The following is a 21,087-nucleotide window of genomic DNA, read 5'->3' on the forward strand; positions in this document are numbered from 1 at the left end:
AAACAGAATACCAAATAACCTCTCCGAAAACCCAAAAGACCATCCCAACTTAATGATGCTATCCCAAATACTTGCAACAATCTCCATAAACATCCCTTGGCACAAAAGGAAAAATCAAACACAAGTTCATACAGGTTAGATGTCAGAGAGAGAGTACCAGCCTAGACCAGATTCTTTGGGTCCAGCAGCCTTTTTCACCCTCTGCTTAAAAAAACAAACCAGAGTAAAGCTGAGCTGGGAGAACTGGTCACTCTCTTTTCATTGTACAAGTGATTTTTTTTTAAACTTGAAAGCCTTCTGCCTGAGGCAATCTCTGTTAGCTATTATCAAATTCGCCCTAAAATCCTTCACCTCCAGACATTTCGGAGTCTGTGTTGTTGGACCTCCCTGGAAAAAAAATGCCAAGGACAGCATAATGTAGTTAAAGGAGAAGCTTTTCACAAGGTTTTGACACAAAATTTAAAAGAAATTGGGGAAATATATCAGTATAGATTCAGGATTCATCAATAGGCAGAAAACAGGTCATTTATGGAATGGCAGGCTATAACTGAATGGGATGTTGGAAGAATCAGTGCTTTGTTCTTTGTTACTTAGAATCGGGGATTTTCATCAAAGGAGACTCATAAGATCTGTTTTCCAATCCAGAAAATAAAATTTATTACACATTGTGTCACAAAGGGCCATTGAAAAAGAATCCTGAATTTGAGATATTGCATGCAGTTCAATACAAATAAAAAAACTCCAACTCTCATGTATCTTTTGCCCTTGACCTTGTCAGTGAAAGTGGCTGTGGGCTTGGAAGGAGCTGCCTAAGGAGCTTTGGTGAATTTCTGCAATGCATCTTGAAAATGGTACAAACTGTTGCTATTAAGGATCAGGGTAGAATGATTGACTGGACTTGTACGTGGTGTCAATAAAGTGGCTACTTTTTCCTGGATGCTGTCAAGCTTCTTGAGTGTTGTTTGAGCTGCACTTATCCAGGCAAGTGGGGAGTATTCCTATACACTCCTAATTTGTGCCTTGCAGATTGTGGACAGGCTTTGGGACATCAGGTAGTGAAATGTTTGCCTCAGGATTCCTGGCCTCTGTCCTACTGTTGTCGCCACTGTGTTTATATGGGAGTCAGGCTCAATTTCTGGTCAATGATAATGCCCAGGATGTTGATTGTGAGATACTACCCCAATGACTCCCCTCTAAACCACCTAATCTGCTGATTATTCCTGAACCTTCCACCTATATCCCTAATCCAACCTAAGTAACCTCCTACCACACACTTACACCATGAGACTCCCCCTCACCAATCTGAACCTACTCCCATCACCCATTACATCCTGACCTTACTAGAATACCCATCCTGACCTCCTGACTAACATGCCAGCCCCACCTGTCCAACAGGAGTATTCTCTCCACCTGACCATACCCCAAGCTGACACAACTAGCCCTCAACCTAACAATCGCCCTCTCGACACCCTCCAAACCCAAATACTTAGTGGGTGGCATGGTGGCACAGTGGTTAGCACTATTGCCTCACAGCGCCAGACACCCGGGTTCAATTCCCGCCTCAGGCGACTGACTGTGTGGAGTTTGCACATTCTCCCCGTGTCTGTGTGGGTTTCCTCCAGGTGCTCCAGTTTCCTCCCACAATCCAAAAAATGTGCAGGTTAGGTGAATTAGCCATGCTAAATTGCCCGGAGTGTTAGGTGAAGGGGTAAATGTAGGGGAATGGGTCTGGGTGGGTTACGCTTCAGCGGGTCGGTGTGGACTTGTTGAGCCGAAGGGCCTGTTTCCACACTGTAAGTAATCTAATCTACTTAATAATCCATCAACACATCTCGCCACCCAGCTGCCCCTCACTTACCCACTCACATTCATCCATCCACCCATATTCATTTTAGACATTTAAACTTACCTTTGGGCAGCTAACGGTGTGCATAGTGGTGGTGTTGGGGGAGCTCATTCTCTCACCATTACTGGGAATCTGCGATGAAGCACCTCATGGAATTTGGTGTTCCATGTTTCCAAAAAAGCTGGTGTCAGAGGACCCAGAGAGAAATATGGAAAGTCATGAAGGTGGGCTAGAGTTTAAGCAGACCGGCAATCTAATGATTATTGTGATTCTGTGCAAATATTTATGAAAAATAATGAGGAATTTTTGAACTTGTGTAACTAAGGAAAATAAAATTGAGATGTCTTCAGTTAGTTTGAAGAACAACTTTACTGAAGTAGCTCTTCTTGCCAATGTTAAGTGCAGAATTCTTGAAGGATCCTTCATTATTTCTGCAGCAACAAATAAAGGTGAACTGAAGTTGGGTACCACCTACACTATTATACACATGTGAACGTTATTCTTAAATCTTCAGGCAAAGAAAGAAATTTACTCTCTTTTTTGTTCTTGAAATGACAGTTTTGGCTCATTACTGGGAGAAAGTAAGGACTGCAGATGCTGGAGTACCAGAGTTGAAAAATGTGGGCGGGAAAAACACAGCAGGCCAGGCAGCATCCAAGGAGCAGGAGAATCAATGTTTCGGCCCAAGCCCTTCTTCAGCCATTCCTGAAGAAGGGCTTGTGCCTGAAACTTCGATTCTCCTGCTCCTCGGATGCTGCTTGGCCTGCTGTGTTTTTCCAGTACCACATTTTTCAACTTTGGCTCATTACTGACTGGTAACTGGAGCTGATAGTTATTGAATTATTCCAAAGCCCTAAGATTATTTTCTCATTATAACATCTCAATTTTTTATCTTCCCGAATTAAGAATAGCTAACCGGAACTGAGCAAAATCAATTGAGTTGTAAAGAGATAATTTTGAAAGTGGACTATCAAAATCTTACAGCACAGGAGGATGGCTTTTGAATTAGTTCCACACCCTCCTATCCGCATCTCTTGCTTATTCCCCATAACCCTGCAAATCTTTGTCAAGTATTTATCCAACCCCTTTTGAAAGTTATTACTGAACTTCCTTCCAATACCCTTTCGAGCATTCATTCCAGATCATGGCAATTTGCTTTATGAAAAGAAACGCTCATTTTGCTTGTGTTTCTTTTGCCAGTTAGCTGGAATATCACATTGCAGGAATACTTTCACACAGTATATTTAAAAATGGCACAAATGTTTTAAAAAAGGAACATTTTATCCCATGGCTCCTTTCAAATGTTAGATCAGCACAGTGTTAGATTATTGAGTGAAGTAAAAGGATCTGTGCCCAAAGTTCTTGATTCAAGCTATTTTCCAGATCCAAGCATGATTCACTGAAAATGTTTTCTCTAGCAACACAAAGAGATTTCCTGAGCAAGTAGCGTTCTCGGGCCTTCTGACTGATGCCAATGCTGCTGGGAGAAAAGATACAGCCTATTATCTGAAGCCACCTTCCTCCCACTGGAAGCCCCTGGAAAACACCACTGACTATGTTATTCCACATGTCAATACAGGGAGCAGCCTGATTGCCAACTTTTCAGGTGACCTTCAGTTGAGAAGCCCACTTACACAGCCAGGAGACTGCGACAAAACCAGTGTTACCAGAATCCAACAGCACATGACTCGAGAAAAACTCAAGCCTTCTGAATGAAGTCTTCTTGGATTCCTTCAATACATTATAACAGCAAACTTTCTTAATTCAACACCAAGGATAATGCTGTACTGACTACCAACCATGTGATTTTTAAAAGCATCTTCTGGACTAGCCCTTCACACTGAAAGCATTATTCACAGAGTCTATCATAGAGTCATAGAGATGAACAGCACGGAAACAGACCCTTCGGAGCAACCCGTCCATGCTGACCAAATATCCCAACCCAATCTAGTCCCACCTGCCAGCACCTGGCCCATATCCCTCCAAACCCTTCCTATTGATATACCCATCCAAATGCCTGTTAATTGTTGCAATTGTACCAGCCTCCACCACTTCCTCTGGCAGTTCATTCCATACACATACCACCCTCTGTATGAAAAAGCTGCCCCGTAGGTCTCTTTTATATCTTTCCCCTCTCACCCTAACCTATGCCCTGTAGTTTGAGACTCCCCGACCCCAGTTTGAAACCAGTTCCCAGAGCTTCTCTCCTACAAAAAGTTAAAAATTCTGAAGTTCAATGCAATGAATTCCACTTACATAACAAATTGAATTTGTATAGCATCTTTTACATAGTTTTTTTTATTCATTCACAGGATGAGGGCTGACTAGTGCACCATTTATTGTCCATCCTTAATTGCCCAGAGAGCAATTAAGATTCATAGATTCATAGAGATGTACAGCAAGGAAACAGACCCTTCAATCCAACTCGTCCATGCCGACCAGATATCCTAAATTAATCTAGTCCCATTTGCCAGAACTTGGTCCATATCCCTCTAAACCTTCCCTATTCATATACCCATTCAGATGGCTTTTAAATATTGCAATTCTACCAGCTGCCATCACTTGTCAACCATGATGGTGTGGGTTTGGAGTCACATGTAAACTTGGCAGTAAAATTCCCTAAAGGACATTCACGAACCAGATGGGTTTTTCTGACTGTTGACAATGAATTCATGGTAATCATTAGATCATTTAACCCCAGATGTTTATTGAATTCAAATTCCACCTGTGATGGGATTTGAACTCGGGTGCCCAGAATATTACCTGAGTCTCTGGTCTAACAGTCCAGCAAGAATACCACAAGGCATTAACACTCCATGGAGGACAACAATCAACGCTATGGACATAAACGTAAGGATCTGAGTGACAGGAGCAATGGTGAAATTTGTGGCAGGAAAGGATGAGAAGGCTGACTAGACCTATCGCAAAATTATGAGCATCTTGCTGGATCTTTGCCAAATGGAGATGATCATAGCTTATTAAATGCCACAACTGCTGGTGCCCCAACTCACTTCATTAATTTTCAACTTCCCATCTTTCAAAACCTGCCAAACAAGATAGGTATTGAGAATTCTTGAGATAGAAGTCTGAACGAGGTCCTGGTGCCTTACAGCTCACTGCTGTCTGCAAGATGCTTCCATGTTGCTCAGCATCTCATGAACCAAATGCAACCCATGTCCATGGACACTGGCATTACATGTGCCAGCTACCAAGAACCCTTGTGGCACATCTTCAGTCCACTTACTTACTTCAATGCTGCACTGGCTTCTCTCATTGCAACACTGCAGCAAAGTGTACTCAGAGGCAGCACATGGGCTGGACCCGACTTCATCTCTGGCCTGTTCACTCGTTATGATAGTGCTCACTCACTTTCAGCCTACCTGGATGCTCAGAGCATCCCTGCCATACATTGGTTTGCCTTTTCCCGTAGTTTTGATCAGCCAGAGTTACCAGTTTCATATCACTTCTGTCTTGCCATGCTGTTTAGCACAGACAGAAATCCAGCAAGTTTATTGTTGTTGTCAGCAGGCCTTGGTGAAGTTGAGGCAGATACCCATCAGACAGGAGGTCATGGCGCACTAAACCAAGGGCAACACATGCAGCAAGGGTTTGGACATTGTCAACCGTCTCAGGGCAGTCAGAGTCAGAATGAGCTCCAAACAAGGGGTGAGGGCCTCAGTGTCATGCAGTTCACACTCCCCCTGACTCTTTCTGTCCTCCCGTGGGCACCTTTCTTCTTCAAGTGAGACAGAGGGTCTGTTATTATAGAATTAATTTATTCATTAATACAGGAGATGAGAGTGCATGATGTGGCTGTTACTTTTTGGAGTAGATGTCCTGAGCAAATGAGTCTGCAGAGTATGAGATGTGCAGTGTGACTGGTGTCGGTGGGCGAGGTGGCTGAGGGTGAATGGGGAAGATATTGCTACAAATAGTGCGAATGGTAGACCATGCGCCTTGGTGGGAGGTGGATACGGTAACAGAGATTGAGACAGTCTGAGATATCAGAGAAGATAGCAGCATGTACCCTGGCAGAGTGGAGAAGATCAGTGACACTGTTCTTAGATTGGCAGGCATCTCTTCAGATGGAAATGCTGACCCAGGTAGCAACCCTGGCATGGGATGGCATGGTCTAGTGTTGTCACATCCACTGTTTGTCCTGGGGGAAAGCACACCTGTGCCACTCCAATCAGAAGGGGCTCCATATCATTGCCCATAAAGCACAGCGCCAATTACCCCCTATCTGCCGAATCTGAGCACACATCAGAGATCAGACAGAGCAGCACTGCACTAAAGGTGCTCATCGAGGTGCATGAGGGTTTTCTAAGGATGGCACAGGCACAAGGGGTGCCAGTCCTTTGGGGAATATGTGGTGAGTGGTGTGTTTTTCAGGGATGCTGCATGGTAAGATGCTGCTAGAATCTGACAGGGGAGGTAGCTAATGAGACGAGTTTGATAAAAATAAGGCAAAAAAAATCTTACTGGGCCTCATAGGAATAATCCCTCCAAAAAATAACCTATGCACCTCATACTTAATGAAGAAAAATGTAAGATTCAACCAAGTTAATGAAGGATTTTGGAGAGGTGAACAAAATCTTTCTTTTATCACAAACAGTATGTCTTTAAGAGGAAAAGAGAGAGGCAGAGAGACCAGTCAGTCTCAAACATGTTCTTTATAATGATAAACATACACATCTAATGAAGCTGCCTAAAGCAGGTTACAAAATCAGCTGAATCAATCATCTAGTTCTTTCTTTAACATAAGGAATAAGAGTTTTTCACACACCAGAAGTTATCAGTCTATTTTTGTGCTCAGAAGCAACACAATAGATGACATATGGTGTTTAAACAAGTCTGTGGGCTTCATTCCAAAACTGACCACTTCGTAAGAATGGCCATGAATTACTCTTCCACCATAGCTTCCTGCACAAAATGATGATAAAATGCACTTCAAATTTCAACAGAAATGGTGACAACTTTTATTATAACAGATTACTTTAAAAACAAGACCATAAGGAAGTGTCAAAGTGGTCGCAAAAAGTATAATAAACTGCATATATTTGTTTTAATGCTTGCAGCAGTTTATACTTGAATCAGTTTGCCCACTGGAGCAGGTTTCCATACCGATTATAAATGGCAAAATAAACTAGCTTGCGGTTCACTTCAGTTCAGGTGGCAGGCTCTTTAACTGACAGTAATCACATTTTAAGTTCACAACACCCACCGACCACATCTTTGCTCCCCTGATAACAGCACACTCCATTTAACTCAATAACACGTGTACCCTCGCAAGGGATGATAGATGGCTGTAAAATGGTCCTCATAACTCCACTGCTTTTGAAGAGCTCCAGCTCAGTTCTCCATTGCTGGCTCATCTTCTCCAGAGTGTCTCTGACTTTAGGTCAATTACCTTTGGGCCAGGATCAAATACCAATCCTATTATTATGCACCTGCAGCAGGTTTCCCTCAAGAGAAACAGGAATTCCAAATAACTTTGAGTGGATACTTTATAACTGTCACACTTTACATTGAGGATTTTTATGATACTTCTTAATTTTCCTCTACTCAAAAATGCCAATAATACAATTATGTTGCTGCCTAATCTATCATTCAAGTTATGTACTTGTTAAGCCAAGCACCATCATTCATGACAAACATACCCTTCAATGTTGGTTTCTTGCAATGTTATTGTTCCCATTTCTTTTACTAATTAAACTGAAAACTACATACCTTAGAGTAACTTACAGGGCTATGGATTCTCCTAAGCTGAATGGAAGCTATGTAACTTTAACTTTGTTGTGTAATTCTCAAAGTCAACCCAAAAAACATATCTGCTGGAAAAGCACAGCCGGTCAAGCGGCATCCGAGGAGCAGGAAGTCCACATTACGAGCATAAGCTCACTATCAGGAATGGGATAGGGAGAGTGGTCAAGGAGGCTGAGAGATAAATGGGATGAGGGTGGGGCTGAGGATAGGCAGATGGAAGTCGGGGATGATGGTGATAGGTCAGAGAGGAAGGTGGAGTGGATAGGTGGGAAGGATGATGGATAGCTGGGACAGTTCAAGAGGGCGGTGCCAAGTTGGAGGGTTAGATCTGGGATAAGGTGGGGGGAGCGGAGATCAGGAAATTGGTGAAATCGACATAAATCTCTTGTGGTTGGAGAGTCCCAAGACCGAAGATGAGGTGTTCTTCCTACAGGCGTCGAGTGGCTAGAATTTGGCAGTGGAGCAGGCTCAGGACTTGCATGTCCTTGGCAGGTTGGGAGGGTGTGTTGAAGCCACAGGGCGGTGGGGTTAGTTGGTGCTTTAAAATCTGATTAAAATCTGATAGTTGGTGCACGTGGGAGGTCGGGGGGAGTGCATGGACCTAACGAGGGCATTGCAGAGGGAATGGTCTCTGCAGAATGCTGAAAGGGAAGGGAAGGGAAATATATCTCTGGTAGTGGGGTCTGACTGTAGGTGCTTCTCTGAAATCTAATACTGGATGAACACAATTTTTTTTGTTATAGTTGGGATATAATGGATGTTATTCGTATGATAAACTGCAACTATAGTGCAGTGTCATTGGGATCAATGTTAGTGTTTCTATTTACAGTCTATCTGAAGACACGGATGAATGGACTGCTTGTATTAATGCCAAATTTGCCAATGATACAAAGGAAAGCTAGTGGCAAGGAGGAAAAGAGTACTTAAAGGGATTATGTAGGCTAGGTGAGTGGACAATAATTTGGCTGATAGAACATAATATGGGAAAACATGAGGTTGTTCATTGTGACAGGGAGAACAGAAAAACAGAATATTATTTAAACAGAGAAAGACTGCATTATCACAGAAAGTTTTTTTTTTATATGCCATAGTTCTACTGGAGCATGGGTTGCTCTCTCATTCGGGAGAGATGATTGGTCATGGTTTTAACCTAAAGGTCTCTGTTTCAGGCAAGGGGAGAGGTTCAGAAAAGGAGTCCTTCGTGTTAACCTTGACTAGTGCAGGAATTTAACCCATACAGTTGCATCACTCATCATTACTAACCAGCTATCCAGTCAATTGAGCTAACCAACCACGACCTTCTGCAAAAGGTTAGCATGCAGGCATATTAAGTAATTAACAAGATGGATGGAATGTCAGTCTTCAGTGCCAACTGGATGGAGTATTAACACAGGAAAATCTTGCCACAATTGTACAGGGTATTGGTGAGATTAGGCCTGGATCAGAGTGGATAGTTACTTACTTAGGGAGGAATAGATTTGTATTGGAAGTAATTCAGAGAAGGTACAGAAGGCCGATTTCCTTTGCTACTTACACACTGAGATAACCAGTGTAGAGTATCCAGGAGTGTGGCTGCTTACTTCCCTGAATTTGCTTACTCCATATCAGTAAGAAAGGCTCTTCAACTCCGCAAATACTATAATACACCTTTATTTATATCTGTCCATAGTAAGTTACCAACCACAACTCTCTGCTATCGAGTCCAAGATCTTTCTCCTTCACACACATTCTACAATGGTTTTGTCTCTCCTTCAGTTCTCCATTGTGATCAATTACATCAATATGATTTCTCTGAATCCCATGATACCACAAATCTACAGATTTCTCTCTCCTTGGTCTACATTATTTCAGTAGTTTATTTTACTTACTTATTTCATGTTTGCAACCATTATTATCATTATTGCCATCTTTTCTGCCAAACCTTTCCCACACCATCACTTCCTTTTACAGTACTCTGAATCATACTGGATTTAAAATATTTACTCTGTTACTCTCTCTGCCAGATCTGCTGAGTATCTCTGGCACTTGCTGTTTTTATTTCAGATTTCCAACATCGATAGTATCTCACTGTTGTATATTTCAATAGAGGTTGTTTGCAATCTTAAAACATCCATTTATAAATTTCTGCTCATTAGCAATTCAACTGTTGACTGTCATTATTCACTGGTGTTGCTCTGTTACTGAATAGTCCTAATTCCCAGTTTGGATTCTTATGCATCATTGACTTTATTGTCTAGACTACACCTTCCACTTTTCTGTTTGACTGAGGATGGAGTGGAGGACTTGTCACCTGGTTGCCACCTGTCTCCAGAAATCTTTCTGAAATCTTTGTTAATCCCATTTTAACGCTGGCATCCAGCCAGTAGTGTGAAAAACTATCCATGTATGTCCTCTACACAAAAAGCAAGACAAATCGCACCCAACTAAATGCTACTCTATCAGGCTACTCTCGATCATCAGTAAAGTGATGAAAGGTGTCATCAACAGCACTATCGAGCAGCACCTGCTCAGCAGATCCCCTCCTTGCCTTTAGAGTCCTCTTCATTTCTAGTGCTTTTTTTCTTAATATCTTCCAAGGTCTTATATGGCGTTGGGAGTCTTTCTTTATCAACTTTGCTCCTTGGTGTCTGTTTTATCTTCAGATACAGACTCTAGAGATCTCTTTATTTCTTTGCAGCCACCTTGTAATTTCTTGTGCTTTTAGCGAATCCAAAATAGCTGTTTGTTGAAATATTAGCCGAGAGTTCAGTTGGTTCTGATGTAACGCGATAGTTCCGTTCTCGTGCAATCCCACGTTATAAGAAACTTGCACAATAGACACACCATTTAAACTGATGGGGCCGGAATCACATTATAGTCAATACAGGTGAGGAAAGTTCACGTTCTACAAAAAAACGGACTAAGTTCTTCAATCATGTTAAAGCCAATTCATTATAGCAGAGCCAACTATATCTTTGCTGTGGGTGGCTACATTTAGGATTAAAAGTAGCTTACATCTTATCATTGAGAAAGTCTCTTCCACCTCCTATGTGCAGTAATATTGCTTTATTTACATCTATGTATAGTACAGCTCTCTGGCATAATGTCTAAGACATCTCTCCTGACTTATTCTGGATAGGTCTCTGATCTCTTCTTGATGTCAGGAGCATGCCATCACTTGTATCACTGTGATTGACATGAATCTCATTTCCCAAGAGGACATTCACTCTCTTACTGTGCAGCTGATTGTGATCAGTGCAAACAGATCCTTTGGGAGTGATCTTGCTTCCCACGGAGCTCTCATGGCTCGGGGACTTTCCATCATCCCAGGTGCCACAGTTGTTTGCTCCCTCTCAGCAGTTCCATAGTCAATGTAATTGTCAATGCCAGGGGAGATCAAAACTGTCAGCTGGAGTAAAATGGGGCCATTCTTCTGAGAGCAAGGCCAATGAGACCCAAATAAGATACAAGTGGGTGGGGTGTAAGACAAATGGAGGAGGGAGGTCACACTCTGAAGTTGTAGAACTTAGCATTGAATCCTAGATGCTGTAAAATGTCTAACAGGAAAATGAGGTTCTGCTCCTCCAGATTGCATTGAATTTCATCGGACCCTGGTAGTAGGCCTTGGATAGAAATATTAGCATGGGAGCAAAGAAGCTTATTGAAATGGCAAGCAACTGGAAGGTCATGTTTGTTCCTAATGGACAGAGCAGAGGTCTTCTACAAGATGGCCACCCAATCTATGCTTGGCCTCACCAAAGTAAATACACTGTAAATACATCCACCATCAACTGCTTGGATAGGTCTATATGCTCATCAGAGTGTGAACCCCAGCCTCAAATGTATACCCACCCAGATGAATGATTCTGTGCTGGTGCCAGATGCAGGGAAATTATGTGATGGTATATCCTCTGACTGTTGCGTCTCTTCATCCACAGAGACAGAGGTGGAGCTGGGAGATGGCTACCCCTTCCTCTTGTAACAAAGATTTGCATGGACAACACAAAAGAATCAGTTCAAGGTGATGAGCAATCTTGTTGTCCATCAATATTTCAGGCATTATTGTTATAAGTCCATGTCTTGATGCCAAATGGGAGGCATCCTTACTCAAATACCTTGAAAGTCTGACCTCTTCAATTACACACAACTGCTTCCAATCCTTCCAATTGTTTCTGATACTCGCTCTTCAAATTCTAATACCTACAAGTTCCTCCACCATCTTATAGAATTCCATGCAGTGATGTGTTGTTTTCACCACAGCCAAACAGAAGGAATGAGTATCCTGATCACCTATTATTAAGTAAACCAAACCATTAATATATTCAGCTGCATATAAATTAATATGTAAACTATGTGCACTACAAAACAATATCAAAACAGGATAATAGGTGAATAAGGTTTGATGAGTTAGGATATTGGGTAGCAGAATTTGAATGTGTTCAAATTTATGTCGGGTCCGAATTGAGTGAGTGACCGGAAAGGATTGTAACAATCAAGTCTACAGGTGGCAAAAATATGATAGAAGCTTGCAGGAACAGATGAATTGAGACAAGAGCAGAGACAGGAAACAGCTGTAAGCTGAAGAAGGAAATATGGAGCTAGAATCTCATTTTGAGGTCAAGTAGAATGTTAAGGGTTTGAATGGCCAGGTTCACCCTGATTTTGGAAAGGGAGATTGACAGTGTACATGACCAAGGAAGATTGTCTGTCTTCAGTCTATTTGATGTTTAGTTGGCAGAATTAGGGAATAATTTATTCCATTCATATCTGAGATGTATGCAACCATCGAAATTACATCTTGCAGGAAGTGGCAGGTCCTTCGGAACCCGCTATCTGGGAAAATTCTGCACTAGTCAGCAGTCATAGCCATTTTTGATAATCAAGATAGAATTTATGACCTGTAGCAGGCAGAACATATAACCTGAAATATTATTTGTATCCTTCTTCCCACAGAAGCTACCTGATCAATTCAGCATTTCTAGCATTTTGTATGTTTTTTTTAAATTTCAGATTTCCCACAACCATAGTGTTTAGAGTTTGAAAAATATGAAGAGTTAGCTAGGAGTGCATCAAGAACTAACCGGCATTTAATGGCAAATTTATTTCAGTTCATCTACGAAGTCTTCCAGCACAGGTATTATTGTGTGGGATGGTCCCAATCAACTGATGCATCAAACCCAATGATCCCATGGTTCTCAATTTCATCTCAAGTTCATCATTGCGCATCTAGTCATCTCCTGCTGCAGAAACATGATCCAAAACAAAGGCATTTTTGAAACAAAATCTAAATCCTAACCTAAGTATATATTTCAGCAATCATATTTAGTGGGCTTTCAAGTCTCTTGCCTGATGTCTTCAGGGATTATCTTGCTAAATTAGACAATATGGTCTCAAACTGCCCCTCCAGCCAAGTCCCCTTTCCAACAAACTCATGCCTAATGATACATTCATGCAATTCCAGGAATTTCACTACAAAGTCCGAACAATCAGGGATTCCACCCACCATGAAAACGGCCCAGGACATCAGCGCAAATGACTAAAAGGAGAAGCACTTTCTTTGACGCTGGTCTCCTCAAAGCCCAAAAACCTGGACATCAGAGTTAGCCCAAACATACATGCTTTCCAAGAGACAGAGTAGGACATGGGTAAGAGCCCAGAAACAAAAACAATATTTCTGATAATGAGGCTAACCAACTATGTTTTCAATCCTATTAAGTGGTGCCTTCCCATTATCACTCATATTGCAACAGCCAAATAAATTGGTTAATCTGTTCCAACACAGTATTCTAATTGGGAACACTACTTCAACCTGCTAACTGACATTTCCACTAGTGGAGCAGGACAAAGGATTTTTTAACTGAAATCAAAAGTGCTGGAAACCACAGTGGGTCAGGCAGCATCTGTGGAGAGAGAACAACCTAATGTTACAGGTCTAGATGACTCTTCTTCAGACCTGACATAAAGTGGGGAGGGGACATCATTTATGCTATAGTTGGGGAGTGTGGAGTGCTGGAGGAGAAAGGATGTTGATAGTTCAGAATAATTGACCGGACTGTGATAATGGCAGAACAATGGTTTGTCTAACTGGGAAGAACAGATGGTCCCACCTGGAATGGGGGGAGGAGGGGAAGGACATGGTGACAAGAGATTGCAATCAGCAAAGCTAAAAGAAAGGGAAGAAATGGGAGTGAGTTCACAATCTAAAGGTGCTGAACTCAATATTAAGTTCAGAAGGTTTAAGTTGTCTCATCTGAAGATGAGATGTTGTTCTGCCAGTTTCCCCTGCGATTTGCTGGAACACTGTAGCATATCGAGGAAAGACATTTGGGCATGTGAGCAAGATGCTGTATTAAAATGAACTGCTTCGGGAAAGTCGGGAATATACTTGCCAATAGACAAGAGGTGTTCTGAAAAGTGGTGACCCAGTTTGCGTTTGGTTTCTACAATGTAAAGTAGGCGACATCGGGTGCAGCAAATGCAATAGACGAGCTTGGAGGTGGTACAGATGAAATCCTGCTTCACCTGGAATGACTCTTCAGGATCTACAATGATGAACAGGGTAGAGATGAAGGGGCAGGTGTGGAACCTTTTGCGGTTACATGGGAAGGTACCGTGGGAAAGGAAGGGTGGTGTTGGTAGTCAGCGAGGAATGGACTAGGGTGTCCCAGAAGAACGGTCCCTGAGAAATGCCAACAGTGGGAGTGAAGACAAGATGTGTTTGGTGTTGGTGTTCTGCTGGAGTTGTCTGAAACAGAGGAGGATGATCCTTTGATGCAGAGGCTGTTTTTTTTAAAGCCCATTAATTTTTGTTACATTAACATACTGAATCATAGTCTATATTAAAGGCAAAACATATTTCTAGAAAAACAGATGAAATTATAATTTGCTACATTACTCATGTTCACAAAAGCTTTTCATTTTGAAGATAAAATGTAATGCTTTAGTAACTTAAATGCAATAGTTAAACTAAAAAAAAAGATTTAATTAACCAAATTTGTCTATATATTCATTTCAAATGTTTAATGCATAAGTATTCTACAGCTCGATACACATCTATATATAGATTATATATTATCCATGAGTTCAATTGCTTTTAAATACATTGATTAGTTACTACATACGAGATGGTGATGGTATGTAAGGGTAACATGCTTTCACATTTAGATTATGCAACTATCATTAGTTTTATTTGAACCACAGGAGATGCAAGCAAAATAAAACTTATTAAAGATGATAAAATATGATTATTTATGCATTATGTGACTCAAATTGAAGTGACATACTAAGTTTTAAATTAGGAATCTCCAAGTGAGTCATTATCCATAGGAAAAATTACGGAGAAAATAATCGAGCTCTTCAAAAGGTTGAAAGCATCTACTCCAGTGCTCACCCTGCAGTAAATTGTAGGGTCAGCTCATTTTCATGGGCGTACTGTGCTGGGAGAAAGTAGGTTGAAAATGTAAATGTGGCCTTTCAAAATTCAAAAATGGCAGAAGATTTCAGAAGCAGACTGAGGTAGCAGGAGGGGACTTGCAAGACTGAGTTAACTGTCAGGTAATCATAATAAATGACTCATGTTAGATTTTGTGGCACTTTTAAAGAATGCCTTCCATTTCACAAGAGAAGCAGACAAAGGCATAGAGAAGGGAGCAGAGGAAAGGAGGCCAAAGGAAAGCATCCAATAATGTAATGAGTCCAGTTTTCAGATATGCCTGAATAAAATCCAAGTTAAAGAAATTGTTAAAAATGCACACATTTTGTTGAGATTTCTTTGACTTGCAGTCATAAGGACAATTTTCAAAAAACCAAACAAAACATTTATAGTGTGTGAGGATGTGGAGATGCTGGTATTGGACTGAGGTGAACAAAGTTGAAAATCACATGATACCTGATGAAGGAACAATGGTCCGAAAGCTTGTACTTTCAAATAAACCTAGTGGACTATAACCTGGTGTCGTGTGATTTTCAACTTCGTCCATGAGGAGACAATGCTCATTGATTAGTCGATAGTTGCATTGGAGAAAACACTACCCAAAGGGAAAAAAACAGTAAAAATATAACCAGTAATACTTGGAAATGAATGTACTGAGTGTACTGGATCTTTGATTTGAAGCACAAAAGGGAGTAAGTCCAGTCTGTCTCATTCACCAGTTTTACTGTTATCCTTCTTCTGTGCAATCAGATGACCTATAATAACTTCTCAACTTCGTTTAAAATTTAAACCACGCACGGTGATCTGATTGGTGAAAACACTACTGAACTAGAAACCAGCTGCCGCCTATCTTAAGGAGTTGAAATAGATACAGTGAGACTACATGTTCTTTCTGTTTACAAAAATCAGGGAACTGTTTTAATATATGTAGCTTCCAGTACTCCCAAATGTACCAATACTGTGTGGCCAACTGGTAATCCTAAACTGGTTGCCAACGCAATCCTTTACACATTCAGAATTATTTAGCACAAATTGACCAATCACAGAATTATGTCTTTGTTGAACATTGGGCAATGAATTTTGCAACCATAGGGCTGGTGGTGTACTGTCTGCATCTTGCTTGTTGCGAACATCTGAAGGGCGATGTTATTTGTTACATTCTGTCAGTCATTGGGTTGGCCTCATCACACAAGCACTGATAATTGATATACCATAATACTATTCTATAACAGACGTTTTGACTTTATGGAAGCATCCTATTTATAGTGAACATCATTTGTGTCGCTACTGCATAGTAACATCATGAAACAGCTGTCTTAACCTGTTGCTCATTCTGTAAGGATATCTTTTTCTTCCAGGGTAATCTGAGGTGCGCAGAACATTTTTTGGGACCCAAAGTGCCATCCATAGGACCATTCATGAGCCTGTGTGATAATCAGTGAGAACTGAATGGCCATTCTTGGAGCCATTACTCCACAGGATGGTTTTTTCTATGTCCTATTTCTGCTCATATCAACCAATCAACAATCTCATCAGTACAAAATTTACTTTTGCTTTATGTTGGTATTCTTGAGAATTGTCTTGATAAGTGCAGGACAAAAATGTAGACAAAATGTGTCTTTTTTCTAGTAATGTTCAAGTTCTCGACTACCAAATTGGGATTATATGGACAAAAAATACAACATATAGATAGAAATACATCAGTACGTGCATTTTAGGCAGGCCACAAGCCTGGTTACAGAGCAACTGTAAAACCATGAAACCCATCATAAATTGGGTCATACCCAAATACAAGACTCAAATCTTAATGCACCACTCTAATGCCATGGATGCTGTGAACAACATCACCTGTGATCTGTTAATAGCTATATCATCAATGTTTAACCAGCACAGCTCAGACATGACAGATGACCAGACTGATGGTAGAATAAAAGCAAATCATTCACATTGCTCCTCATGGATTCTCTACAACATTTTGACTCTGGCGTTAAATATCTAATTGAAGTTATAGCCACGTGCAGTTTTAGAAGAAGTGAATCTGGGTTTCTCTCCAATTAAGATAATATCATGGGAAACATGAAACTACATGGGGACATATTATAAATTCTTTGTTTTCAAACATCATAAAGTTCTCTATTTTTTATCACTAACCATTCTGCCATCAGCTACTTCACTTATTACTTCTGCCTGTCACAAACACACAGGCAAAGTAATAAAGTCTTCCCCAGCGTAATGACATTTCAAAGTTTCAATGCCGATTAAAGTGTGTTTCATATAATACCAAGCTACATTTGTGGCTTCAGGACTGTAAACTACATCAGAGAGAAATGCATAACTATATATTTCAACCCAGACTATTGTTTAAAGGCTGAGTACTGTTAACAATATTGTTTACAATATTTATTCAATGTAGAATTTCCTGATAATGAGATCCAGGTTATTTTGTCCTCAGTCTGCAGTATTGACATCACCATTTCTAATTGTTTAATTCAAACATAATCAAACATCAATAATATGTCGGTATCTACACTAGACGGAAAAATGATTAAATTAGTTGCACATTATGTTGTAACCATATTTAAAATAACATTTCTTGCATCAGTTACATACTGATGCATTAACTGTTCTTTTGATTTTCACCATCATGCTGCTACATTTGTCATTTACATAAAGCTGGTTAAAATAGCAAGCAAATGGAAGTTAACATAAAAGTATTAAGAACTTAAACTCTATAATCATAAAATGTAAATACAAAGCCTATAACTGTCACCTTTCTAATTTTTTATCACATCTCTTTATATTCATTTATCACATGCAAAAACCGTGTCCCCAATTTATATCTTTCCACAATTGCATTCATGTGAAGATAATTGCCCAATACAGAGCCATCACAGCAATTAATAAGCCATCCCACTTAAATTCTTGAGAATAACAATTTCGCAATTTATTTAATGAAATAATTAGAAATTTGTCAATAATGTTCTCCCCGTCTGCCACAAGTCCTTCATCTCTAAGAATATAATGACCAGGAACTATAATGTCCATTCTCCTTTTCAGTGAGTATACACAGAAAAATGCCCATTCTGGCTGTGCTGGGAAACAGTGAAGCTTAGTTGCCGCTATTGCCAAGGTATCAACGTTATCACTGCATAAGTTACTCAATAGGAATCCATCATGAAACTCAAGAACAAAGATAATTTACCTGAAATGTTAAATTTGTTTCTCTCTTCACAGATTGCTGTCTGTCTTGCCATGTTCAGTATTGTTAGCATTTGCTGGTTGGTTCAGAGTTCAATCATCTGGGATATTTTGTTTTTGTGACAGACTAGCTCCATTCCCAAATCTGTCTTGCTCCTCATATGAGTACAATTAAGCCAAGAACCTGAAAATGTCAATGTGTTCCTCCCATAAGCTCTGTGCAATTTATATTGTATATTGGATTTGACTAATCAAATAGTATTAATGAGATATATGATCTACAACAAAACTTGAACTCTGCTACAACTCAGGCAGCATACACACACACACACACACCAACCCCACCCCTGCCCCTCACAGATCCTTCACCAGAACCTGTATTGATTCCATTGGTATGCCATAAAACTAGTCGAGCCTGAAGTTTCTGCAAAAATGGAGAACCTCCTCTTTCTGAAATAAGTGACAGATAAGCCAAGAAATTGGAGATCTTGGCCTTGAACACAGCACTTCCACTTCACAAAGCTGGTTCACATTAAATGTATACAGGTTTCATAGAGGCAGCTGGTTAGTTACTTCAATATCAGCCTCCATTCAAGTCTAATTTTGGTAGCCTGGTAGTGTTAAAGACAAGGTGTACAGAGTAGACCACATAAGAGTATGTCTAAACTTAGTTCTCTGAATAACCAGAGTTGCTCTTTTCAGTAGTAAGATACTGTTTCAATATGGCTTTGGACATCTTTGGGGAAGGTTTGAAATTATTAAAAATAAGCATGGATGTGCATAAGTGATACATAAACTCAACAACTGTCAAGTTCATGGGAAATGTCAACTATTCTGTCATAATCAACTCTCAAAACAGCCAAAAGCAACTGCCAGGAGAATAAGTGGACCGGCCAAATATCTCAAGAGGAAAGCCATGTAAAAGGGAGCTGTCAAGCTGTCAGAGTTTTTAAAACTCCTGCCCATTAACCTTTGAAAATAATGTCTGGAGTCTTAGAGAAAAAACATTGCTTGTAATTTCACCCTGTCTGTTGACATAAGTCTGAGGGTTTCCATTAATAGATTGTTATCGCATGATTGATTTCACTGCCATCACAGCCCAACATTTCATAGGTTAGTTGACAGTTCCAAGTGTTTATAAATTCTTTGCAGTGGGACTATAAATGCCAATGCTTGTTTCTAAGGAGGATATACACATTTAACTGAAATAGTCACTGTTCTAAGGCATTAAAGATTTTTTTCCCTGTTTTGTGATGTCTGCAAATAAACACTTAGACCTTTGTTTTATCTTATCACTGCATGGGTCCTGAGGTCTGCCTGGGTTTGGTACTAAGTGTGTTATCACAGTATGTGGATGGTGGATAGGGCGTAGGTTGTCATGCATTGGCGTAGTTTGGCAGGGGAGCTGTCAAGGGCCAGGAGGTTGGGTAAAGTAGCAGTGACTTGCAAGTGAGGCCATGGGGAAATGTTACGAGGCATATGTTCACATGGAGGTGAGTATACGTTAGCACAAGGATATAAGAAGTTAATAGGGTTGGGTACTAGACATGTGGTGGAATATGTTTGCATGGATGGGACATGGGTAGTGTGTGAGGAGTGAGGCCTAGAGGGATGTTTCAGTCTTTCTTTTTAAATTTATAACATACCATCAGAACTCTGAAGCAAACTTTCCACTCACTTTTCTGCAGCCTGCGTCCTCCTCACACCTTCCAATTTTGCCTGCTGTGAATTCTAATATAGCCTGCACTCGATCGAAAATCTGACCTTCCAGCAGATATTTTTAAAAGTCAGGTTTCGAGATTCAACTGATGCAGTCAACTGGTGGACGAAAGTCCAGACCTAGGTATCATGTAGCAATGAAATGTCAGAGAACAAAGAATACAAATTGTTCATAATGTTTGAGGGGACATCTGCACTACTTGATTAGATTATTCCATTGTATTCACTTCCAGTTGTTCATTATTCTTGTATACTGGTATCAAAGTTTTCTATCTTACAAAACCTCAGAACATCTCCATAAATTAAACTTCATCAAATCCATCATCTGCCTTCTGTAACAAGCATGATGCCAAAATAAATGCAAATAGTAATTCATAAGAGCATATGAAAGTAACAAGCAGAAAAGACAATTCAGTTTATCTCCATCATCTAGTCAAATGCATGTTTATTTTTCCTTTGCATTCATTCACAGCAACTGATTCCAATGCTTAGAAGGACATGGAAACAATAATCTTGAGCTAAACATAATACTAAAGCTATCAAATAAGCTTATTTCAGAAGAATAATTGCTGTGTCCTAATATTTACCAAATCATGGTTATTTACACATGTATATGTATTGTATTTGTAAATATACTTATATATCTTTCCTTCAATTTGAAAGCAATAATGCCTCAATGTCTTCCAAAGAAAATATCTACCCTGTATCTTCATCTCAGTATTGAGTTAATTCCATTGCTTTGTTTGGAGTTCACATTCAATGAACTAAAGAGAACTTGTTCAAAGAAGCTGACATTATATAGAAGCAATTTATAATAAGTCTCTTATGCAGTCTTGCAGGAAGTTGTATTTTGTTTAGCAATTCTGATATATCATAGAATGTGTGCCACTTGAGATGTATGTACAGATAATGTAATTCAAACATGCACCGTATGTGGGGCACTTTATTAACACGCTGTGCTGCTGTAAAATTAGAGCTCCTTGCATGCAGTATGCAGCTCTCCTGATTAATTTCAAGAAATGAGTCCTGGCAGGCTAGCACATCATTTCTAAATGCCAACAAGTCCTTTCCAATGAGTTATACAAATTTTACTGTGGCAAAATTCTGCAATTTCTGCAGGCTTGGGCTCCCTGCTGCACAATGCCCC

This window comes from Hemiscyllium ocellatum, chromosome 3 (genome assembly GCF_020745735.1).
Source record: "Hemiscyllium ocellatum isolate sHemOce1 chromosome 3, sHemOce1.pat.X.cur, whole genome shotgun sequence".
Classification (NCBI taxonomy): Eukaryota; Metazoa; Chordata; class Chondrichthyes; order Orectolobiformes; family Hemiscylliidae; genus Hemiscyllium; species Hemiscyllium ocellatum.